The sequence below is a fragment of the Rosa chinensis genome, chromosome 5 (genome assembly GCF_002994745.2).
Source record: "Rosa chinensis cultivar Old Blush chromosome 5, RchiOBHm-V2, whole genome shotgun sequence".
NCBI lineage: Eukaryota > Viridiplantae > Streptophyta > Magnoliopsida > Rosales > Rosaceae > Rosa > Rosa chinensis.
In genome coordinates this window covers 75122919-75148057 of record NC_037092.1, presented here as the reverse complement: position 1 = coordinate 75148057, position 25139 = coordinate 75122919, and the positions used below count along the sequence as shown (strand labels likewise).

Genomic DNA, 25139 nt, shown 5'->3' with positions numbered 1-25139 from the left:
AATGCAAGGATCAGATCCCACCGCCGCCCCCGAGAAAATACCCAAAAACAGGAAAACCAAGGAACACCGGCAGGTGGTGCAAATACCACGAGGACAGCGGTCACAATACCAATAGCTGCAACGCCCTCAAAACGGCCATTGAGACCTTGTACCGAGACTGCAAGCTTGAGCAGTTCAAGGTACGCCAACCGCCACCCGTGATCGCCGATATTGAGCCCATGGGCCGCATCAACACAATTGACGGAGGTGCTCCAATCACCAGCATGTCTCACAGAGCTAGAAAGCGCTATGCGTGAGCTAATCACCCAAAGGAAGTCTGCAACATCCGCTACGAAAGATCCGCCAAAATCCTAAGATCTGGTTGGGAACCCATTACCTTTTCGGAGGAGAAGGAACGCGGAGTACATCTGCCCCACAACGATCCTTTCTTGATTGACGCTATTCTGGGCAAAATGTCAGTAGGAAGAGTCCTGGTTGATAGCAGCTCCGCTGTCAACGTTATATTCGGCGGTTGTTACAACAACCTTAAGAGGAACAGAAAATTGCTCCAAGACCATGAACCACTGCTCAGCTTCTCCGGCGACGTTACGCAACCGCTGGGTTCTGATTACATGCGGCTCGTTATGGGCAGTAGTCCATGTATGGCTGAGATACATACGGAGTTCATAGTTGTCGATTGTTCGAGTTCATACAACGCCATCATTGGTCGGCCAGCGCTCAACAAACTCAAGTGCATCATCGCCGGGTACATGTTGCTCATGAAATTCCCCACACCCAACGGCACAGGATGTGTCAAGGGAAGTCAGCAATTGGCACGCGAGTGTTACTCTACTACAATGGCACAATCGGCCCGCCGCCACGAGATCCTAGCGGTAGGCAGTCGGGCACCGCCACCAAACATCTTTGAGGACCCCAGGGAGGATGAAAAGAAGTACGTAAGGAAGGAGCCGGTCAACCCAGAAACATCACTGAGGGTTGTCAGCATCTCGGACGAGCACCCTGAGCGGACGGTCTGCATAGGGGCTCAATTGGACCCAGAGTTGGCGGCGGAGCTCACCCAGTTCCTACGTGACAACGCTACGGTCTTTGCCTGGTCATATGCAGACATGCCAGGTATCTCCCCTAAAATCATCTCACACAAGTTGAGCATCAAGCCATCCTTCTACCCTATCAAACAGAAACGCAGAGCCTTCGACGAAGAAAAGTACCGCGCTATCAGAGAAGAGGTTACCAAGCTCCAGGGCATTGGGTTCATCCGCCAAGTCATCTATCCACAGTGGATTTCCAACCTGGTTATGGTCAAAAAGGCTAGCGGTAAGTGGAGGAGGTGCGTCGACTTCAAAAACCTTAACAAGGCATGCCCAAAAGATAGCTTCCCATTACCTCGCATTGATCAACTCATCGACGCAACCGCTGGACACGAGCTTCTCAGCATGATGGATGCTTTTTTCGGTTATAACCAGATCAGGATGCATCCCGCCGACCAGGAATGCACCACCTTCACCACCGATAAAGGCCTGTATTGTTACAATGTGATGCCTTTCGGTTTGAAGAACGCTGGGGCAATTTATCAGCGGCTGATGAACGCCATGTTCGCGGAACATCTGGGCAAGATAATCGAAGTCTACGTAGACGACATGTTGGTCAAAAGTAGAAAGGCCAGCGGACATGTGGCAAATCTGAAAATCATAATAACCATTCTCTTGGCCTACGGCATGCGCCTCAACCTGGAGAAGTGTTTCTTTGGCGTCACCGCCAACAAATTTCTGGGATATATTGTCAGTGAACGGGGCATCGAGGCCAACCCTGACAAGGTACAGGCTATCCTCAACCTGAAGGACCCAGAGTGGAAGGTGCACGTCCAATGCCTCCAGGGCCAGCTAACCGCCCTGTCTCGATTCATCTCCAGATTGACCGACAGGTGTGCCCCATTTTTCAAAGTCCTCAAAACAACCCACAAGAAGGTCATCGACTGGAACCCAGAGTGCCAGGCGGCGTTCCAAGGCCTGAAGGAATACCTGGCGGCAATTCCGCTCCTCTCCATTCCTGTCCAAGGAGAAACATTGTACATTTACCAAGCGGTATCTCAGTCAGCGGTGAGCTGCGCCATCGTCCGGCGGGAAGGCTAGGACAAACTCCCAGTTTTCTATGCCGGTAGGGGCATGAACAGAGCAGAGACACGGTATCCTCCATTGGAGTGGCTTGCTCTCGCACTCATCGTTGCCGCCAGACGCCTCCGCCAGTACTTCCAAGCCCATACAATCCATGTGTTAACCAATCAACCGCTGAGACAAGTAATCCAAAACCCTGAACATTCGGGCCGCCTCAGCAAGTGGGCCATTGAGCTCAGCGAGTTTGACATTGATTACAAGCCACGAACCGCCATGAAAGGCCAGGCGGTGGCAGACTTCATCGTTGAGCTCACCGAGCGTCAGCCCGAAACCAAGATCGATCTACCGCTCGGAACAGAAATTGCTACGGCTGTAGAGCCGACACCTCAACAGTCGAAGTGGAACCTACACGTGGATGGGTCCGCCTCCGCCAAGGCTAGCGGTGCCGGAATCATCTTGACAGGACCGCGGGGGCTTAACGTCGAGTACGCGTTGAAATTCAACTTCAAAGCTTCTAACAACATGGCGGAATATGAGGCACTCATTGCCGGCCTACTCCTAGCCATTTATTTAGGGGCCGACAGTGTCAACATCTTCAGTGACTCTCAGCTGGTCGTCAACCAGGTCAACGACAGCTTTCAGGCCAAGGATCAGCATTTAGCGGCATACTTAGGGTACACCAAGACGTTGCTCAAGAAATTCAAGTTCCACACCATCACACAAATCCCCAGGGAAAAGAACGCCAAGGCTGATTCGCTGGCAAGACTGGCAACCGCCCAACCACACCAGTGCCCAGCCGACACAAGGGTGGAGTCCCTGGACAGGCCAAGTATCACCAAAACCTTGGCGGAGATCTTTAGCATCGAGGCCAATCCTAGCTGGATGGATGAGATTATCCAATACAAACGCAACGGGACATTGCCGGAAGACAAAATCAAGGCGCGACAGCTCCAGCGGAGAGCAACCCGATACAACATGCAGAGCAGCAAACTTTACCGCCAGGGGTTCACTCACCCCAACCTTCGTTGTCTAACCCCAGAAGAGGGACAGGTCGTGCTGGCAACAATACATGGTGGGGAATGCGGAAATCACTCAGGCGCCAGGTCCTTGGCTAATCGCACAATGCGACAAGGCTACTTTTGGCCTACGCTTGGTGATGACTCCCGGCGGATATCAAGATCCTGTCACAAATGCCAACAATTTGCTGATCTGCCACACGCTCCGGCGGAACCTCTGTCGGTTATCGTCAGCCCCTGGATTCACTCAACGTGGGGCCTGGATTTGATGGGAAAATTCCAAACCGCCAAAGGTCAATTCAAATATATCATTGTCGCCATTGACTATAGCAGCAAATGGATAGAGGCGGAGCCGCTGACGGCGATAACTACCGCCAAGGTAATCCACTTCCTCTGGAAGAACATCTACTGCCGCTATGGTGTCCCGCACGCAATCATCACAGACAACGGCACACAGTTCAACAATAAGGAACTCATCTCTTTCACCGCCAATCTGGGCACCAAGATGCGTTTTGCATCGGTCGCCCATCCCCAAACCAATGGCCAAGTCGAGGCGGCAAACAAGATAATCAAGAAACTATTGCAGAAGCGGCTCGATGAGGCAAAGGGTTTGTGGGCGGAGAAGCTCCCGGAGGTTCTATGGGCCATCAGAACAACCCCAACCTCCGCCACAGGTGAAACCCCCTTTTGTATGATGTTTGGCACCGAGGCTGCCCTGCCTGTCGAGGTAATCCAACCAACCACTAGGGTCGAAGGTTACTGCCCCGAGACCAACTGCGACGGCGTTAACCTCGACAAGGATTTACTAGAGGAAAAGCGAGACACTGCCCATTTGCGCAATCTCCAGAATAAGCGGCGAGTATCACGTTTCTACAACGCCAGGGTTAAGGCCCGCAACCTCCAACTGGGGGACTGGGTGATGAAAGAAGTTATACCCCCACCCACGAAACTCCGCCCAACTTGGGAAGGTCCATACAAAATTGTAGACGTCGTTGGCCCGGGCACCTTCTACTTAATGGACAAGGATGGCGTCACAACGACCCACCCTTGGAATACCGAACACCTTCGGTATTACTACAAATAGTCATACAGCTACCCAAAAGCATCTTGACTTAGCTAAATTTTTGTTCAATATTTAGCTAAGGGAAGCTACCCAACGGGTACGTCCCCGCTTTTGTAAACGTTGTTCAGACAGCTATCAATGAAACGAGGAATTATTCAAACCATTGTTACCAAGTCTAGCACTGAGGGCAACTGGCAACGCCAGTCAGCGGACTACGTCGGCTACATTGTGCACTTGGACCAATTTTAATTCCTTTAATGTTTCATTCATGACCAAAGCAGGTATCAAGACTGCTAGCGGCACACACATTATCACAAACAGAAAGAAACACTTGGAATTTGGGTGCCAACAAATTTCATTCATCTCAAAACAGAATTACATCATTATGCCTCAGCGGCCATACAAAAAAACTTTCCTACTATTTAGGGGTTGACGGGATTGGCGGGATCAGCAGGGTTGGTTGGGTCGACCCTGCTACCTTCAGCAGTTCCACCGGCGGTCTGCGGAGGATGGGAGCGGCTCGTCTGGTCGGACCCTCGGGCCGTGGGACTGGGAGTCTCCAACGTGCCATCCGCCCGGGTGTGGGCCTCCAAGAACCCAGCGCGGGACGCCTCGGACTGCGTAGGCGTCCGCTGGGAGTCACCTTCTGGAGGCTCACCACTCTCCCCGCTACCCGAGAGGACTCCGGGACCAGTTGCGGCAGTGGGAGGGGTACTGGTTGTCGGCGGCGCTTCTTTCCTTGGCTGCACGACTGGCATTGCCGCTTTCGCCCAGTCAATGGCGCCCTTCTGCCACAACATCTCCACATTGGCCAGGGCACCGGCCTTGGCTGCGTCGTTCAGCGCCTTCTTGTGCTTTGCCGACTGCTTATACGATTCAACAGCGGCAGCCGCAGCACGGCTTCCCTCAGCCTCTAGGCGAGCGACCTCACCCTCCAGCCGCTTGATCTCAGCTTATTTAGGGGCGGACTGCCGCTGAAGGATCTCAATTTTCTTCTCCTTCGCGGTCACCCGGTCCCGTACCAGAGACATATCCTGCTCCAGCTTGGCGTACCGCTCATTCTGGTCCAAGTGCCGCTCAATGGCAACGTTCAGCTTGCCCCTGGCATCCGCCGCATCGCAGTCGGCCTTTGTCAGACGTTGCTCGACGTCAGCCAACTTCTCCTGGGTCTTCCCCAAGTCCCTCTAGAGGCCCGCCACTTCCTCCCTCAGCTCCCGCTCAACCAGAGGCTGCTTGGACGCCGCCTGGAACATCTCGTGAAGCCCAATAGCGACGTGCCCAAAGGCTGTGCTGAAGGGCGACTCGCTGACGGCGGTCGACCGAACAATCCCCTCCAGACCGCCGAACCCTAGCCGCTCGCAGAGGTGATACAGGAAGTCCCGCTCACCATCATTAAGGAACTCGGCGTATGCAGCGAATGAGTCCAGGCCGCTCGCACCCACCTCTTCCGCCACATCTGCAACAGCCCCGGGCGGAGCCTGCATCGACTTCTTGGGTTGCTCTCGGGCCCCCGTTACCTCCACTTCCTCCTCATCGCCAGAGTCCGGCTAGCGGCGTTTTCGCTGGAGCACCCACGTGCTCCCAGCAACGGTTGGCCTCGAACCCCCCGCCAGCGGTGCCAACCCCGCTATGGTAACAGCCTCGGTGGGGCGCACCGCTTTCTTCCCCACGCCGCACAGAAGGGCCGGCGCCCTCTCTTTCCTGGGCGCTGCTTCACTCGCCCCACAGTTCCCCGCCTGGACTGCGGGCAGCCCATCACCACCAAGATGGGAGTGGTGTGGCATTGGCAGCACCACGGGAACCTCTGACTGGCTCAGCGCCAGTGTCTCCGGATCCACCACCGTCTTTTGTGCCTCCATCCCGGAAGCGTACATGGCTTCCAGGAAGTTATCAATTTCAGCGCGGTCCATGGCTTTAGAAAAGGCGTCGCGGCTAGCCTTATTTCCCGGCGGAGTCTCTGCAAAAGTTAGTGGCAGGCCAGTTAGCATGGGACAACCTCACCAAAGGTACGATACAGCTAAGATTACTTACCAACGGTGCGTGTCAACTGTTGGGCTACCAGCAACTCCCACCCGCTAAGAAGACGGAAGTCCAGCAAGTTGCGGTTCCGCCAGCAGCCTCTGATGCGCGCTACCCGGCATTCTTCTTCACGAGTGAGGTTGTACCGCAACCCCGCTGCACAAACAGGACATCATCATCAGTAGAAAAAAAAAAAAACACAAACCACGCCAGTCGTGTTCAATGGAAACAACAAACAACCTCGGATGGGCTGGAACTCTGACTTAATTCTAAACGACGGCTCCCCCTCGTTAGCCCCGCCTGGTACTCCCATCCCGCTGTGGCAACGCAAAACGAGCCCCGCCAGTACGACATGGAGTCCCGTAGGTTTTCGATCAGCTTAGGCGCTCTTTGCCGACGGCTGAGGTTCACTTGCCCTCTACAACCCTGGCGCTTCACGTACACCAGTTCATAGAAGTGCAGCACCTCCGCCACGGTCGGTCCTTCGCAACCAGACAACCGCCACAGCGAGTTGAGCGACAGCAGTAACCGCCACATGTCGGGGCACACTTGCCCAAAGGCCATGCCAAACTCGCACAGCAGAATCTGAAGGTTGGACACCAGCGGGAGGGTCACTCCCTCGCGGAATATGGCCTCGTGCACCGTGGCATGACCCACCGGCAAAATCGAAGCTTTCTCCTCTACCGATGGTGGACGTAGCTTCACTGCCCCGGGCAACCGGAACACCCGCTTCAATCGGATGACGGCAACCGCTGTCATCCCACCTCCCGCCTCGTCAAGGGGAGTGCCGTCCTCGAACACCCACGCAGACTCGGTATCCTCCCCCGTGTTACCTCCCCCGCCAGAGGAACCGCTGGCGGCACTATTACTTTCTAGCCGCTCCTCATGCAAGGTATGCGCAGCGGCAGCCTCCCCCGCCCTAGAACTCTCCGGACGCAACAGACGACCCATATCTACTTCCCACGGAATGGTCTGTAGCGGCTCGACTTCTAGCGGTTCTGGCAGTGAGGTTCCTGAACGGGCAGACGGATGCAATGAGTCAATAAAATTTCTATCCGCCGCGCTGAACAACACTTCAGATCCGGAATCCTCACTGCTCGAGATCTCTATGACGTCGGCCATCCCAAAACACCCTAAAACCCAAATCAGTTAGCTCACACAGGATCTATTATAGGGATAGGTTAGATCCAGAAAATGCCAAAACAAGAACGAACGCAGACTAAAACCCAGATTTGACCATCTAGAAAAGCCCTAACAACCCCAATTGTCAATCACAACCACCCTTCCCCAAACCCACTCACACCCTCACAGTACGTCGACAGAGCATATCACATAAAAACACAGAAATCCAACAACACAGACACCCAATCAAACAGGAAAAAGGCTAGATTACCAACCTTCACAGTGGAACCTCTGACAGCAGTGTGCACACTACTCTTCGCAGCCGAAGATCGTCTGTTCGTCCACGCGCAAGAACTCGCCGATATCGCCTCGCTTTTCTCCTCCGATTTCAAACACAGAACACTTGAAGATGACGAGGGCACAGTTCGAAGTTTAGAGCAGTGCCAAATATGCAACCTTCCCCCTTTTTATGTCAACGTCAAACAATCCCACGCCGTCCGTTTAAAAAACGACATCGACTGCCAGCCGTACGCGTGTCCAACAGCTGCAGTTACTCTCCGGATTAACCGAGGCGACGCCTCGGTTACGAAATCCATCATTACTTGACATTAATGGCGAGGAGACGGCTCGACGAAGGAGACACGCCTCCGCACGCTAACCCTTTGGGGGCTTGCCACGTGTCCACCACCATCAGACGAAGCGTCCGACCGAAGCCACAACTTTTGGTTAGAAGGCTCCAAGTATCGAAGTCCGCTAAGCGAAACCCCGCTAGCGGAACTTCTTACTTGTCATCTTCCAAGTATCGAAGTCCGCTGAGCGAAACCCCGCTAGCGGAACTTCTCGCTTGTCATCTTCCAAGTATCGAAGTCCGCTGAGCGAAACCCCGCTAGCGGAACTTCTCACTTGTCATCTTCCAAGTATCGAAGTCCGCTGAGCGAAACCCCGCTAGCGGAACTTCTCACTTGTCATCCCCCGGGTATCGAAGTCCGCTGAGCGAAACCCCGCTAGCGGAACTTCTCGCTGTCATCTTCCAAGTATCGAGGTCCGCTGAGCGAAACCCCGCTAGCGGAACTTCTCACTTGACAGTTGGCAAAGGGCAGCCTAGGCAATACATGGCACCGCCGGCAGGGCCCTCTCCATCTTGCAAACCCCGTGTATTGCTGAGCGCAGTTCCGCTCAGTAACCACGGCCGAACACGTCTACCCGATGCTGTTTTCCTGCTGCATCCAGCGGGGGGGTATCCTCCAACGGCGGATCCCCAGGCTACGCCTCCTTTCTGCCAGCGACCGCCACGCGGCGTTGCGGTCAGACCGTCCCTACAGGACACGGGGACGTGTCAACAGTCTACGACGACCCTGATCAGGTACGTTGACCCCCGCCACTCGGGTACTAAGATTGGGCTCGCTACCCAACACCTTCTGCTCTGCGCAGCTTCCCCTCATCAAACAATTTACCGACCATCCGGAGGTCCGTCTTGGCTAGGGAGTGGGGGACTCCCTGGCGGGCCTGGCAGGGGCCCACCCGAAAGGGTATAAAGCGTTTGCTCAGAAAATCCATGGTTGACGACGCACTGACGCTAATTATGCTGTTGCAAGTCTATCGGAAGTAACGCTTCACACCGCCGATCAACTCCCCAACCAAGATTGCCCTCCTTGATTGGGGACTTGGGGGACTTGTACCTACATACGCTAGAACGAGCATAATTAGCTATAATGAGCCACGCTCACCATACCGCCGGAGGTACCGAATCTCACCAAGGGGATGACCTGTGAGGTCACGGCCAGGCGGGCTACCGCTCGAGCCCCGGACCGCCCCCAGATCACCTCCAATGAGCTTTGTTTGCACTAGGATGAAGTGCCGCAAGGGACGTGTTGAGGAAGGTATCGTGGCATGGTTTACCCAACTTTACAAGATCTCGACAACAATCATCACTCAAAAATCCATTACTGAAAATGCTGTTTCCTACTTTGATCCCGCACTTTTCGGTGAACTGTCTTGCACAGTCTTTAACATTTGCTGGCCCCTCCAGTGTTGGGGTTGCAAAAGCATTTAATGTCACCTGCAAGAGAAAAATCACCAAAACATGGCGCCTGCTTGGTCCGGCCATAACTCCCTTTGCAATGTTATGTGATTACTCACGAATGTGTTTTCTAGTAATGATCGCTTTGTTGGAGTTTAGTTTCATGTGATAATATATTTATAAGGGAGAAAACATAACCGCATTTAAGACTCAAATGAACTAACTGTGTAAACTCTTGTGCGCTCTTTAAAAGAAGTTACGTGTTTAATTGCCTATCGGGTTTAAATAAGAGAGTTATATTTAAACAGTGCGTACGTGTTTCGATAGCTCGGTTATGTTTAAATGATTTACCGCTAAATTATCAAGTTTTAAATGCAGATAAGTATTCAACAAGTGGTCATTATATATTACGCTATTTATGTTTCAGATCATTTAAATTCTCAAAATTCTAGACAATTCCACAATCAAAATATGTTTAGGAAATAACTGTGGACAAAAAATTAAATGGGCTTGTTCAAGCACAGCGCAAAGCACGAATGGACAGACTGGCCGGATTAGCCCATTTGTCACCCCGAATCTTTGCTTTTTGGAAAATTAATTTACCACTTCTAAATTCATCATGCACAATTTTATCCTTCTTCCTAAATTCAATGATTTCCGGTGAAACAAATAATAAATTACTGTGATATTGTCAACAAGAAAAAATTGACTCTTCTTAACTTCTTTTGGAGAAAAATATCCTACTCAGTATTTTTCCTTTTTAACTCTGACCTTGTAGATTTTAGTTGAAGCAGAAGTAACTTTTTGTAGACGAAAAAGAATTAGGGCTCCTCATGTGATTGATTTGAGGAGTGATTAAAGAATGCACTTAAAATAAAGCAGTGATTTGCTTTTTGGGTAACGAGTGATCTCCTCATGTCTATGTAATAACTAATTAATGTAAAATGTTATGTAACGCTGCACAGTCACTAAGAAAATAATGACTAAGAGTTATTGCGCCAATAGTTAGTGAGTAATGCGTGCACGTCATTGGTGTAAGTACGACTTTAATGAAACTTTGCAAAGCATGCGGCGAGAGTTACATGTGTAACTTAACTTTAACGTTCTATCGAATGTCTTAATTGCATCAGCCGCGATGTTTGAAATTGGCGATTGCTATAAAAAAAATTTAGAACAGTTATTGTTTCCGGGGCTTACGACGAGTAAAACTACTGTCGGGGTCTGGAATCACGAATCTGTCTTGTCTCCTTTCCTTTTCTTCTCGCAATCTGTCCAACACAACAAAAGTCAGAGAGAAACCGGGTTTGCCGGCCTAAAACTCTTTGACGCTTTAGTCAGTAATGGTTGATAATGTCGAGAGAAGAATTAGATCAGAGATCTTATCTGTTGTAGGAGATTTTTGGCTTTATAGAAGCGCTGGAGGACGTTGGGTCCTATTCAATTCAGATGTAGGAGAGGCATGCTCCTCTGTGAATATGTCCATGCCGGGGCTGGGCCAGTTTGACCGGTCACATCGTGGTGGTTCCCGTGGGTCCCGCTAGTGATTATTTTGAAATAAGTCTTGTTTTCTTGCGTGGTATTATTTGAGTATTATGCAGGTGGTATGAACGGTTATAAATATTTCAGATTGACGCATTCTTTATGGTGTTTATTAATTCGGAAAACAATTTTTCGAGAGTGTACGTAATTATTAAAAAAATCTTTCTAGTAATTTTTTTCTTAGAAAGTAAAAGACGCCTTCCGTGATCAACTCCGTGCAAGCATCATCAAGGAGGAAACTAATTGTACTGAGTTTCTTTACCTTGATCTAGTCATCCAAACCATGGCGAACTCAGAATGACAATCTCTGAATAAGAAATGTTCATAACATTATGTAACACTTAACAAGAGTATCCAGGTCCCATCTTGATAGGATGACAGTGGGATTGTGTGGGTTGAAGCGTTCATCATTCAATTCAATTTTCTTTTGTTAACCAAACTAACCAAAAGTTAATATTGTTAACATCAGATGTATCCTCTTGCTTAAGTTTTGACAGAATTGTCAATTGAGCCTTTACAAAAATATTTGAAAAATTCGAACCGAAAGATTTAAATATTGTTGTATGAGTGTGTGTTTTTGTTTTTGTTTTTTTTTTTAATATTTTTTTTTATAAATAGAAGTTGAATGTCATTAGATCAACAGCCAAAGGTTAAAGTCTACAAAGTTTACATAAGCTATCCAATAAGAAAATCCGAACTACCTATCTAAACCAAAGTAAACTATTAAAAATTTATGTGATGCTCACAATTAAGCGAGTCTATACAAGAATAGAACCAACTTTGCCTCCTATGGAAAGGAAATCATTCAACTAGCATTAGCTTGCCAATCACGAAAATGTGGTACAAACTAGCTACTAGAAACGTCAACCACTACAAGTGGTCTAGTGGTTCTTGCCTAGTTGGGTGTGCTCTCTGATCTAGGTTCGAACCCCGAAGCTATCAAAGTGGTCAGACATTGTGCTGCAATGCACAGTTGGAGCATTTCACATGCGCCGAAGGGGTTTATCTCTGGTCTAGGATGCCTTTAGGTTCCCCTTGACAAAGTAAAAAAAAAAAGATACTAGAAACGTCATAAAAGACTCTTAAAAGCTCGTTCAAACTCATAGAGGCTCATACCCAACATAAAATGAAATTTCTTTCCCTTTTAAGTTGGAGCTTGTACCAACAGTAGGCACTTTCAAACTGTCCTTCTAAGAAGTTGTCTTCCTGGTCTCATCAAGCGCTGTACTCTTCTTCTTCTTCTCCCCATATGGTAGGCTTGTTCTTGCTGCTAGCAGGCTGGCCTTGCTTCCTCTTTCCATTGTCAATTGAGTCTTTGAAAAAGATTTGAAAAATTCGAAGAGAAAATATCTGAGAAAAAAGACTTCAACTTTTGGATTGAGGACTGCAAAGTTTCTAAATTCTTTTCTACAAAGAATATGAGTTTTTTTTTTTTTTTTTGCTATTTGGGGAAAATATCACAAATCGTCACTAAACTTTGATCTGTTTGGGTAAAACAAAACAAAAAATGATAGGAGACTTTGATAATTGGACAAAAATACTCTTAGTTTTAATGGTGCGTAAATAAATATTTAGTAGTAGTGGCAAAAGTATAAGAACGACAATAAATGTGAGTACTCAAAGTGATATTCTTAAAATTAGTGACTAAAATACTGAATGAGTTATAGTTGAGTGACTATTTATAAAAAATTTTCTTTTTTTTTTCTCATCTCCAATGATTTTCTAATTTTTCTTCTTTTATCAATAAATTGATAGATTACAATTACATAATCATCTCCTAATATATCTCTAAACTTGTTTATCTTTATGTTGTAATTAATTCTTTTAAAATTCAACCCGCTCACACGGGGAGGTTTTTCTACCGTTTCTTACCAAATGAAAAAGAAAGAAGAGTTCAACGATAAACGAACTTGTGGGAAACGGATATATTAAAACGGAACTAAATAAGGCTCAAAGCGCGTGCAACAGATTATTGTACCGTTGGATCGGCAAAGCTTTCCCTCGCAAATCTATTCGAGCTTCCAGGCACTGTCGATTTGTGAATCAAAAATGCTTGATTAAGATGATGCGCAAATCAGTTCGGGGTTTCTCTTCTTCTTCTTATTCTCATTGCAGCAGGAGCAAAAGTCCCCTTTTGTAGTCCAGAATTACATGGCCGCCTTTGTTCATTCTCAGCCCTCAAACCCAACCAAGTCTAGTGAAACCCTGCGAGCCTCAAAGCCTAGGGTGAGTAATATTGAGCATACCTTGAAGGTGTTCCATGAGATGCTTCACATGCGTCCTCTGCCTTCTGTTGTCTGCTTCAATCAATTCTTGGCTCAAATTGCCAAATTAAAACATTATTGGGCAGTCATTCCTCTGTTTAAACAAATGGGTGCGATTGGAATGGGTCATGATGCTTGTACTCTCAGTATTATCACAAATTGCTACTGTCATTTGAAACAAGCTGCGTTGAGTTTACCTGTCTTGGCACATTTCTTCAAACTCGGCCTTCAACCGGATGTCACCACCTTCGCCCACTCTAATCAATGCCTTTCTTCTTCAGACAACTAGAGAGCCCGGGACCTCAAACCCCAAAATCAATTACCTTGACTATGCCTTGAAGGTGTTCGATGAAATGCTTCAAAGGCGTCCTCTGCCTTCGGTTGTCCGTTTCACTCAGATATTGAGTCAACTTGTCAAATTGGAACACTATTATGCAGTAATCTCTTTGAATAGACAAATGCTTCTGTGTCGAATTGCGCCTGATGACTATACTCTCAGCATTATCATCAATTGCTATTGCCATTTGAATCATATGGGGTTTAGCCGTCTAGCTTATCTGTCTTGGCACAATTCTTCAAATTGGGTCGTCAACCAAATGTCACCACCTTCAACACTCTGATCAACGGCTTTGTTCTCCAAAATAGAGTGGCTGAGGCTGTACTACTTTTCAGCAAATTGGTGGAGGGAGGTCATTGTCAGCCGGATGTGTTTACTTTCAACACACTAATAAAAGGCTTTTGCGTGATGGGAAACAACACTGCGGCTATTCATTTACTTGGGAAGATGGAAGAGAGAGGATGCAAGCCTGACATATTTACCTTTAACACCATTATCGACAGTCATTGTAAGGATACACTAGTTGATCAAGCATTGAACCTCTTCACAGAAATGATTACCAGAGGTATTGCTCCAGACGTTGTTACTTACACCTCTTTAATTCAAGCAGTCTGCAAACTAGGCGAGTGGAAAGAAGCTACAAGGCTGCTGGATGAAATGTTGAGTAAAGGTATATCTCCGGATCTCCCCACCTTCAATGTCCTGGTTGATACATTCTGTAAGGAGGGGATGGTTGTGGAAGCCAAAAGTGTCATTCAGATGATGATTCAAAGAGATATTCAACCTAATTCGGTTACATACAATTCGCTTATGGACGGTCACTGTTTGCTAGGAGAAATGGACGAGGCCAAAAAAGTCTTCGATCTGATGGTTAGCAAAGGCTCCATGGTTAATGTTCAGAGTTGTACCATATTGATTAACGGATATTGTAAGGGTTAAAAAAATCGATCAGGCTTACAAGATTTTCAAGGATATGCCTCTTAGGGGACTTGTTCCCGATACCATTACTTACAACACTCTTGTTGATGGTTTTTGTAAAGCAGGGAGACTACAAGAAGCAGAAAAGTTGTTCTCTGAGATGCAAGGTTGTGGTCAACTTCCAGGTGTTCAAACTTATGCTGTTATACTTGATGGCCTGTGTAATAACCAACAACTTTCTACGGCAATTGAATTACTTAGAGAGATGGAAGGCAAGAAGTTGGAACTAAATATTGTAGTTTACAATATTATCATTGAAGGTTTGTGCAAAGCTGGGAAAATGGACTCTGCAATAGATGTCTTCTCTGGTTTGTCTTCAAGAGGAATACAGCCTAATGTGAAGACATACAATATAATGATTCATGGATTTTGTAAAGGGGGCTTATTAACTGAAGCAGAAAAGTTGCTGAGAGAAATGGGAGACAAAGGCTGCTCTCCAGATGGTTGGACCTATAACATCATCATCCGAGGGTTGTTAAAAAACAATGAAACATCATGGGCTATGGGACTTATTCAAGAAATGGTGGAGTGTGGTTTCTCTGCAGATGCATCAAGTATGGAATTGATAGTTGATTTATTGTCCAAGGATATAGTAGATCCGGCTTTGTTGCTCTTGTTGAAAGATTCATGATAAATTATAACTTGGAACTCTTATTGCTATTGACTAATTCTAGCTAAATTGATAAGCTGCTAGTCATATGGTGCAATTTCTGTAGAGCAATAGTGTTATGAGTTGATGACCCTTGAACCTTAACTTTGGATGTGTTATATATTTTATTTATTAATCCATCAATTGAAAATACAATGTCATTTTGTATGTGATCCTGACTTCTTGCATTTTACGTAGTCATGTCCCTAGCTACCCAGCTTGGCAGATGCATTAGTAATTTACTCATATCTAGCCAGATAAACTTAGCAGTACTACCATTTGAAGAACAAACTTAGCAGTACTACCATTTGAAGAACTGTCTTACATTTGAGGCTAATAAGTAAATATCTATTACAAGTTGTGTGAAATTAATTCCTAGAATTCTACATAGGTTACCTGCAGAGGCTATTAAGGAAGTGTCTATTACAAGGCCTGGTAAACTCGATGATGCATTCTATGTCTATTATTTCTTCATATCTTCGTCTCATCTAACTAGTTGTGATTGCAGCTGCTTTTGCAACAAAGGTTTGTATTAAGTTTACTCTAGCTTGGCAATTCACCTTGCAGATAGCACAAAACTTGCATATTTTACTACAGAGTCAAGAAGTATATCAGGAGCACTATTTCACATTCATTTGGGTAGAGAAACACAAATCAGCAGTGTAATTATTCTCTCTTTCTGGTCCAGATGTGGTATAATTCTGATACCCTGAACGGAATAGTTGCTTTACAATTAAACAAACTAGTGTGATTTTTGTTTCAGGGTAAAGGAGGTGCCAATACTTATAATCTTTACAATATTTTGTAATTAACATCACAAAATTCTTTATTCAATAAGATCTGATCTTAATTTGAACATTTTAAGCTAACCCTTACTTGCTTAGGCCCCCTGTTTAGTTCTTCAGAAGATTGCTATGTCATGTATTATCCAGAGCATGATAACTGATTGTGTCTTTATTTTGGAGCATCTTATGCAGACCCCCGTGTATGAGATTACCTGAGCAGTCATTTAGTTGATCTGCTTGTCTAGGTCTTACGCAGTCAGTTTAGTGAAAGAAAGCGCAACAATGAAAAGCTACACCAGTTTCAGTGGATGCATTATGGTGGAGCAGATTAATTTATACTTTTTTTTTAAATTATCTCCTAAAATTTTTACTGTTTTTTTAATTAATAGAAAATAATAATAAGAAGAATAGTTCAATGATAAACGACATCAAAACTGAAATAATATTTCCGACTCAAAAGCAAGCAACAGATTCTATCATTGAATCGGGAAACCTTTCTCTAGCAAATTAAGATGATGATGATGCGCAATTCAGTTCGGGTCTTCTTCTTCTTATTCTCGTTGCAGCAGTAGCAGCAAAAGAGGTATGTAGATAGTAGAAGCATGCATGTCACAGAGGGAGCGAGGGGCGGTCATCTTTGATGGTGTTGAGTAGTAGGCAAGCAAGGGATGGGATGCACTGATGAAGGTGCACCAACTTGATGATCAGCGAAACACAATGACATGGGTGTTTCAGAATCTGCCATAACATGACGGAATCCTTAGCACTAGTTTGGAAATCTAATCTAGAAGTCTAAGGATAGTGACACTTTGTTGCCATTGTTGAAACAGAACTTTCTTGGTACAACAAGAATAACTTGAAAACTAAGCTCCTTTACCTGGGATGTATTGTGAATGTTATTACTATAATTTCTGGGTGTGATAAACTGTTTCCTATTGTAGTTAACTTGGTTTGGACAACCACTACTCAAATTGAAGTAGTGGTAATCCTTCAGTTCATACTTTAAAAGTTCAAAATGTAGCAACTAAATTTTACTTTGTCTGAGCTCTTGAGTTGGTTTTGGAAAGCTGAGTTTGCGGATGCATCGATTTGATTTCACTTTTTTTTTTCCTCTCAATTTAATAACAACTTATAAATAACTTGCACTGCTGGAATAGAAGTAAAAAAATTGCCTAGTTAAATTTAATTTTTAAGAAAAATGACCGTTACAATGGGAGATTCTCTAAAATTACAAAATTTAAAAAAGGACAAAGTTGGCATTGAGGCAAAAAAGTTAAAATACGGGGACGAAAAGCAATTTTTCCAAGAAATATTCATACCTCAGAGGAACAAAGCTCAAAGCCAGCAACTTTTTTGTCGAATTAACAACGACAAAATTTTATAGAGGGAACCGCCTGCTGAATCTGAGACTCTCAGAGATATGCTGAAGATGATGATGCGCCCCACGTAGGCCTGGCAACGTGCAGGTATAGTGCGGGTATGGTGCGGGTTCTTAACGGGTCGGGTTCTTAACGGGCCGACCCGGTAAGAACCCGTTAGCTTAACGGGTTTTGCGGGCCAAACCCGGCGGGTTTGCGGGTTTTCCGTTGGAACCCGTAAACATTTTTTTTTTTTTAACTTTTTATCAAAGCAACTAAAACCAATTAAGACTTATGTATATAACCTCTCATTTGCCATTTTCTCTATAAGAACTTTTTTGGTTTTCTATTTTGAAATTTTTTATTTTCTATCTTTTTAGATTTTTTTTCCTTTTCTTTTTTGACAAAAAATAATTCACAAATCACAATTATACGACGATCCAACGGTCGGACCCTCACAGATCACCTAGAGGATCATCTTTACCGATTTATACGATGATCCAACGGTCGGATCCTCACGGATCGCCCTTAGGTTCATCCTCTCAAAATTATATGATGATCCAATGGTCAAATCACCTAGAGGATCATCTTTACCGATTTATACGATGATTTAACGGTCAGATCCTCACGGATCGCCCTTAGGTTCATCATCTCAAAATTATACGAAGATCCAACGGTCAGATCACCTAGAGGATCACCTTTATCGATTTATACGATGATCCAACGGTCGGATCCTCACGGATCGCCCTTAGGTTCATCCTTTCAAAATTATACGAAGATCCAACAGTCAGATCACCTAGAGGATCATCTTTACCGATTTATACGATGATCCAACGGTCAGATCTTCACGGATCACCCTTAGTTTCATCCTCTCAAAATTATAGCATGATCCAACGGTCAGATCCTCACGGATCACCTAGATGATCATCTTTACCGATTTATATGATGATCCAAAGGTCAGATCCTCACGGATAGCCCTTAGGTTCATCCTCTCAAAATTATACGAAGATCCAACGGTTGGATCTTCCCGGATCGCCCTTAGAATCATCCTCACAAAATTATATTACGATCCAACGGTCAGATCCTCACAGATCTCCTTTTGAATCATCTTTGCACAATTATACTAAGATCCAACGGTTGGATCGTCCCAGATCGCCTTTAGAATCATCCTCACAAAATTATACGACGATCCAACGGTCGAATCCTCACGGATCTCCTTTTGAATCTTCTTTTCACAATTATATGAAGATCCAACTGTTGGATCCTCATGGGGAATAAGAAAAATTATAAAAATGCCCTGGTTGAAAAAAAAAAAAAAAAAAAAAAAACCCGTATGGGTAATGGATTTTTGGGAAGGATTTTGAGTTAACGGGTTCCAACGGGTTTAGCCCGCAAAACCCATTAATTTGCGGGTTTTTTGCGTGCGGGTATAGTGCGGGTTTGCGGGTTACGGGTTTAAATGCCAGGCCTAGCCCCACGCCTTTTTCGTACTCTTATTGCAGCACCACAAGAGGTATGACATATCTTCAGTACTCTACTCCTCCTCTTGTTGCTTTGCTTCATTTTAAATCCTCAAAGCCAACCAAATCTAGAGAAACCCATCCCAGAGTGAGTAATGTTGAGCATGCCCTGAAGGTGTTCGATGAAATGCTTCAAAGGCGTCCTCTGCCTTGTGTTGTCCGCTTCAATCAACTCTTGGGCCAACGTGCTAAACTCAAACACTATTCAGCAGTCCTCTCTTTGATTAGACAAATGGGTCTCCTCGGAATTGCTTCTGATACTTATACTCTAACCATTGTCATCAATTGCTACTGCCATTTGGATCAAATGGGGTTTAGTTTGTCTGTCTTGGGCCAATTCTTCAAATCGGGCCTTCAACCAAATGTTGCAACCTTCAACACTCTGATCAACGGCTTTGTTCTCCAAAATAGAGTGCCTGAGGCAGCAAGACTTTTCAGCAAAATGGTGGGGGAGGTCATTGTCAGCCGGATGTGTTTACTTTCAGCACATTAATAAAGGGCTTTTGCATGATTGGAAACAACAGGGCAGCTACTCAATTACTTGGGAAGATGGAAGAAAGAGGATGCAAGCCTGACATAGTTTCCTATAACACCGTCATCGACAGTCACTGTAAGGATACACTAGTTGATGAAGCATTGAACCTCTTCACTGAAATGATTGGTAGAGGTATTGCTCCAGACGTTGTTACTTACAACTCTTTGATTCAAGGAGTCTGCAACATAGGTCAGTGGAAAGAAGCTACAAGGTTGTTGAATGAAATGGTGAGTAAAAATATCTTTCCCGATGTAGTCACCTTCAATGTCTTGGTTGATGCACTTTGTAAGGAGGGGATGGTCGTGGAAGCCAAAACTGTGGTTGAGATGATGATTCAAAGAGGAATCGAACCTGACACAATTACATACAGTTCCCTTATGGATGGTTACTGTTTGCGAGGAGAAATGGACGAGGCCAAAAATGTCTTTGATCTAATGGTTAGCAAGGGATCGATGATTAATGTTTGTAGTTGTAACATATTGATAAACGGATATTGCAAGGGTAAAAAGATTGATAAGGCTTACAAGATTTTCAAGGAAATGCGTCGTATGAAACTTGTTCCTGATACTGTTACTTATACCACTCTTGTTGATGGTTTTTGCATAGTGGGGCGAATACAAAAAGCAGAAAAGCTGTTGTCTCAGATGCAAGGTTGTGGCCAACATCCAAATATTCAAACTTATGCTGTTTTACTTAATGCCCTATGTAGCAACCAGCAACTTTCTAAGGCAATAGAATTGCTTAGAGAGATGAAGGACAAGAAGCTGGAACTGAATATTGTAATTTACAGTATTATTATTGAAGGTTTGTGCAAAGCTGGGAAAATGGATTCCGCCATTGAGGTCTTCTATGGTTTGTTATTGAAAGGAGTACAACCTAATGTGAGGACGTACACTATAATGATTCATGGATTTTGTAAAGCGGGCTTATTAAATGAAGCAGATAAGTTGCTGAGAGAAATGGGAGAGAAAGGCTGCTCTCCAGATGGTTGGACCTATAACATCATTATCCGAGGGTTGTTGAATAACAATGATGCATCAAGGGCTATGAGACTTATTCAAGAAATGGTAGAGTCGGGTTTCTCTGCAGATGCATCAACTATGGAATTGATAGTTGGTTTATTGTCCAAGGATATAGTAGATCCAGCTTTGTTGCCATTGTTAAACAAATCATTATAAAGTTGATTTGAGACTGACGTACCTTTGGCGACCTTAGATGTGTGTGTGTGTGTGTAACACAATGTCATTTCCTATCTGTGATCCAAATTTCAGCATTTTAGTATTGTCATATCTTATTTTATATAAATTGGAAGTTCCGTTTATATTAAAATATACTAGCTATATCTGTTACCTATGATTCTATGAATATGACTGAAATGAAAAGCTGCCATTTTTTTTTTTCTCATTTTTAAAAGCTGCTAGTTTAAATGGTGCAATTTTCAATACGAATTATGAGGTATGAATAGCAGATTAGCGGTCTGTGGACGTAAGTTGATTGATTGCCTTTCATTGTTTTATTGAGATATTGAGCTCAGCAGGATAGCAAAGACAAAGTTGATGAAGCAGTAGTCATTTAATCTTTAGAATTGTAGGATATATATTTTTCATTCCTTTTGCAGTCTGAAGAATGTATATTTTGCATTTTTTGTTGACTTTGGTAAATAGTTCACATAAGTAAACTTGTGCCGACTTTCACTTAGAATGCATCGCTCCTGCTCTGTACCTCTGTATTTTTATATTTCTGCATATCTTGTTGACAAAGTGTGCCTGTAAGTTTTATCTAGGCAAGAAGAAGATGGCATATTTAACTGCAGGGGCAGTAAGTATATTTAGCGCATTATCTGTTATCCTCATTCAACTGGTAAGACAAAAGGAAAGTGGTGGAGTTTTCTAATCCATCAGGCTTTACCTTACTTGATTTGCACAGCCTTGTTTGCAGGGCACATGGCGGTGATCATGGATGGTGATGTGAGGTTGAGTCATGAGGGATCTGGGTGGGCTCAAAGAGAGCTTGTTGAGCAATGATCTGTGCTGGAAATGGAGGTTAGGGTTCTCAACAATTTTGCGCTTTCTTATATGTTGCGCTTTCTTATGATTATTGGCTTTGTTCCGAGGTTGGTTGTTAATGATAATGACAATGCATTTGAGTTTCTATGTTTCAAGTTGTATCTGTGGGGAGCTGTGTTGGTTGTACCCTCTTCCCTTCTGATTTATTTAAACTGTTGAAGTTAATTGGTACTGCTTTTAATTTATCATATATTTTGCTCATTGACATAGAAAAGTGAAGTTTCCTCTTGATGGGAAAGTGCAATCTCAAAGTTTTTGGAATCGGAGTGTTTGTTGCATAAAGCCGTTATTATTTAGTCAAAAGATGATTTTGCTTCCTATTAAGCGGTGGAAAACATTTCGCCTTTCTAAGGAATAGGGAGGTAGTTGTAAGTAACATTACTTCAAAAGATGATATTGCTTCCTATAAAGCGTAGGAAAACATTTCGCCTCTCTAAGGAATAGGGAGGTAGTTGCAAGTGTTTGGGAAAGCTAAGCCACAACAGAAAATCTGAATCTGTTTGATTTCTTGCTTCTGTACTTCAATTATATATCTAAATGTGTGTATAAATGTACTAGGGTGATTTTTTCTTTTCTTTTCTTTTTTTTTAATGAGTTTGTTTGAGGGGTTGATTAAGTCAGAAATCTATAGTACGTCTTGCCAGGTAGCCCTTAACCCCATCTCTCTTCAAATTTCTTGAACCTGGATACATATTGCTGCTTGTTCTAATGTATCATACTTGTGCTCATCTATGCTGAAAATGATTTAATTTTCCACCTCAAATTGGGGACGATCAATCTGTATAGGTTTGTTGGGTTTAGATTGGGAGTGTGTAGCTTTATGCCATTATTGGTTACTTATATAGGCACAGAAAGATGATAAGGTTCCCTCGAGGCCCTGGTTGGTGAGCGAGATTGGATTAGATTAGTATTAAAGACTGAACCTAAATCTAATCGTGATTTTATTCAAGGTTGGAAGAAAGAAAATAAATAAATAAATAAATAAATAATTGGCTAATAAATCATGACTTGTTTCAGTATTTCAAGTTTTAACTCTTTAGACTTCTCTTTACCTAGCTTTCTCTGTCCTGTGCGAAGACTTTTTTCTTTGAAATGGTTCGAGCAAGTATATTTGTAAATACCTGGTAATGGGTGTTAAGTTGTTAATAGTTGACAAATATTTTCCGAAAACTGACCAGAAATCAAAAAATTTCTGTGCTCAATGTGAGAGTGGTGACTTGCTTGATATTTGTGAATGTTTATCTAGTTGGACTCAATCTCGATTCAGCCATACTCATACTGTCAACCAATAATTTTGTTATGACAGGGAAGGCACTCAAATATCAGTCATTGGAGATTGGTCAAAGCTCCCCAGTAAACTGGTAAGTGATGCAGAGGAAGAGAGGGAAAAAAAACACTCTTTAGACTAGGGCTGGCTTGAAATACCAGACCTGCCGAAACCAACCGAAAACCGGCCGAACCATTTCAGTCGGCGCCGACAGATTTGGTTACCGAAGCTACGGTGCGGTACTGCCGTACCGAACATATGTTCATGGCTCGGTAGTGGTACTGCAAATTAGAGAGGTTCGGTATTACCGAACCGACCGGATATGCTGGGATTTTGTCATTTTTTAATAATTTTTATTAATAGGCATATCTCAAGCAGCTATTAATCAAGATCGTTGGATTTGAGGGGAGAGTGGGAAAACCTAAGGGGGTTAGGTTCAGACCTCATTTCGACATTCCCACAAGAAAGAGCCGCTATCAGAGACTCTCTCTTCTCGACACCATACTCTCTCTCTCAGAACCCAGCCCCAATTTTTTAATTCTAGCTCCAATTATACAAAGATTTTTGCCAACCCAGTCCCAAAAACACAATCTAAGCAAGATGCGAAGCTCACCAACATAAATTTCAACCCAGATATCATTTGATTTTCGAAATCCCCAAATTGTTTGACGAACCCTAGATCAGTTGCTTGGTTGAAGTGGTTGCTCAGAGGCTTATACGGTGTTCAAGACTTCAAGTGGTGGTTCAGAGCACAAATAATTAGGTAAAATCGATCTCCTTTTATTCTTATACTCTTGTTACTCCTTTAGTCCTTCTAGTCTAATTTGTATGAAAAATATGTACTCTGTTGTTGATTTTGTTAATTGATCGGTTGCAATTGATCGTGGTTATCTAATATATATGTTAATCTGTGTTTTGGTAGGAAAGTCATTTGAAGCTTCTGGGTATTGACCATGGATTTCAGTTGACGGTTTATCAGTTTATCTTGAGGCAGAGAGGTCTTTGATTAGGTAACTAAACTTGTGTGTGCTTGGTTGGGTTTTGATTCTTTGAAGTTGAAGTATGTGCATTTAGAAGAACTGCAGAAAGGTATAATATGAAAATATTAGCATTTCTGCATTTTTTTTTATGAAATCATCAACTTATTTATACATTGACTTGGCTGTTTGTATTCTTTTTGTGGTTTTTACATTACAGAAACTGCTGCGCTGCATTTGGGAGGTGCAAAATCGTCTACGACAACTACTACTTGAAGATTTGGATGGTGCAAACATCCAGTTCGAAGAAACTGCTGCTGTACATTGAAGAAACTGCTGCTGTGCATTTTTTTTTAACTGATTGAACTACTGCTTTCAGATTTGGATGCTGCAGCTGTTTTTTTTGTTTAGTCATTGGAATCGTCAAATCACTTGCAGCTTTTTTGTTAATTTCATATTTCTAGTTCCTATTTGAGGTTCTGTATATTTAAGAACTTTTAGACTTGGAGATCAGTCAAATTACTCAAATATGAGCTTTTATGTATTATTCAGAAAGTTGCTGGGAGTTCAGTATTTGGTTTTATGTATTTGGGTAAAAACTGAACAAAAAAATGGGCTTAAAACAGCCAAAAATTTGTAATTGGGCTGAATAAATGTTTATCAATGTTAGGCCCATTCATCCACTTCGGTTGGGCCTCAACCGAAACTAAACCAGCCACAAACTCGGTAACCGATAGATACGGTACCAACAAATCCGGCACGGTAGTGGTACTGGATTTTGGCCTACCGACTTGTTTCGGTTGGTAGTCGGTTGAGATCGAAAAAGTCGGTAACCGTACCAAATCCACCCCTACTTTAGACTCCAACTTATTGTGTGCGTGAGCTACGGATTGTAGCCAAAAAAAAAAAAAGGGTGACCCTAGAAACATATTCAAAATGTCAAAAGAATTACTTAAAGTCAATATGGACTAGGGTCACGAAAAGAAAAAAAAATAGAAAATGAAAAAAAAAAAAAAACAGAAAAAGTGTTGTGCAAAAATAGTGTGTGAAAAAAAAATACAAAAAGAATGTGGGTTGTACAAAAGGGGGATAATAGTTTTTATAGTCCTTTAGTTTTTGGGTTTGTGGAAAAGAAAAGGAGGTTTTACAAAGCACTTAGAGCCAAAACAAAAAGGAACTCAATAAGAGAATTGCTTACTAAGAGGCTTAGAATTTGTAATTTCTTTTCCTTTCATTTCATTAACCCCGCACCTAAGCCCCAATACAACCTAAATAAAAGACCTTGTGATCCAAGAGAACTCATGCAATGATCATGTGAAGAAAATATGAAAGAGTAAGCCTATGGAAAGCATGTCAATTGAATTGTTTTTGAGTGCAAACACTAACCATTAAACGTTTGAGTGAAAATGAGTGATATCCATGTGAGTTTGATGGTTAGACAAGTGCGGTTCAAGTTAATCTCATGTGAATCATTTACGGTGGCACACATGGCATATGCATTCAATCTATTTTG

The 25139-nt window shown here is 43.8% G+C and overlaps 1 pseudogene; it reads left to right on the top strand.

Moving 5' to 3' along the window:
- Positions 1 to 13442: 13442 nt before the first annotated feature.
- LOC112164063 lies at positions 13443 to 20666 on the top strand (annotated as a pseudogene).
- The last annotated feature ends 4473 nt before the right edge of the window (positions 20667 to 25139 follow it).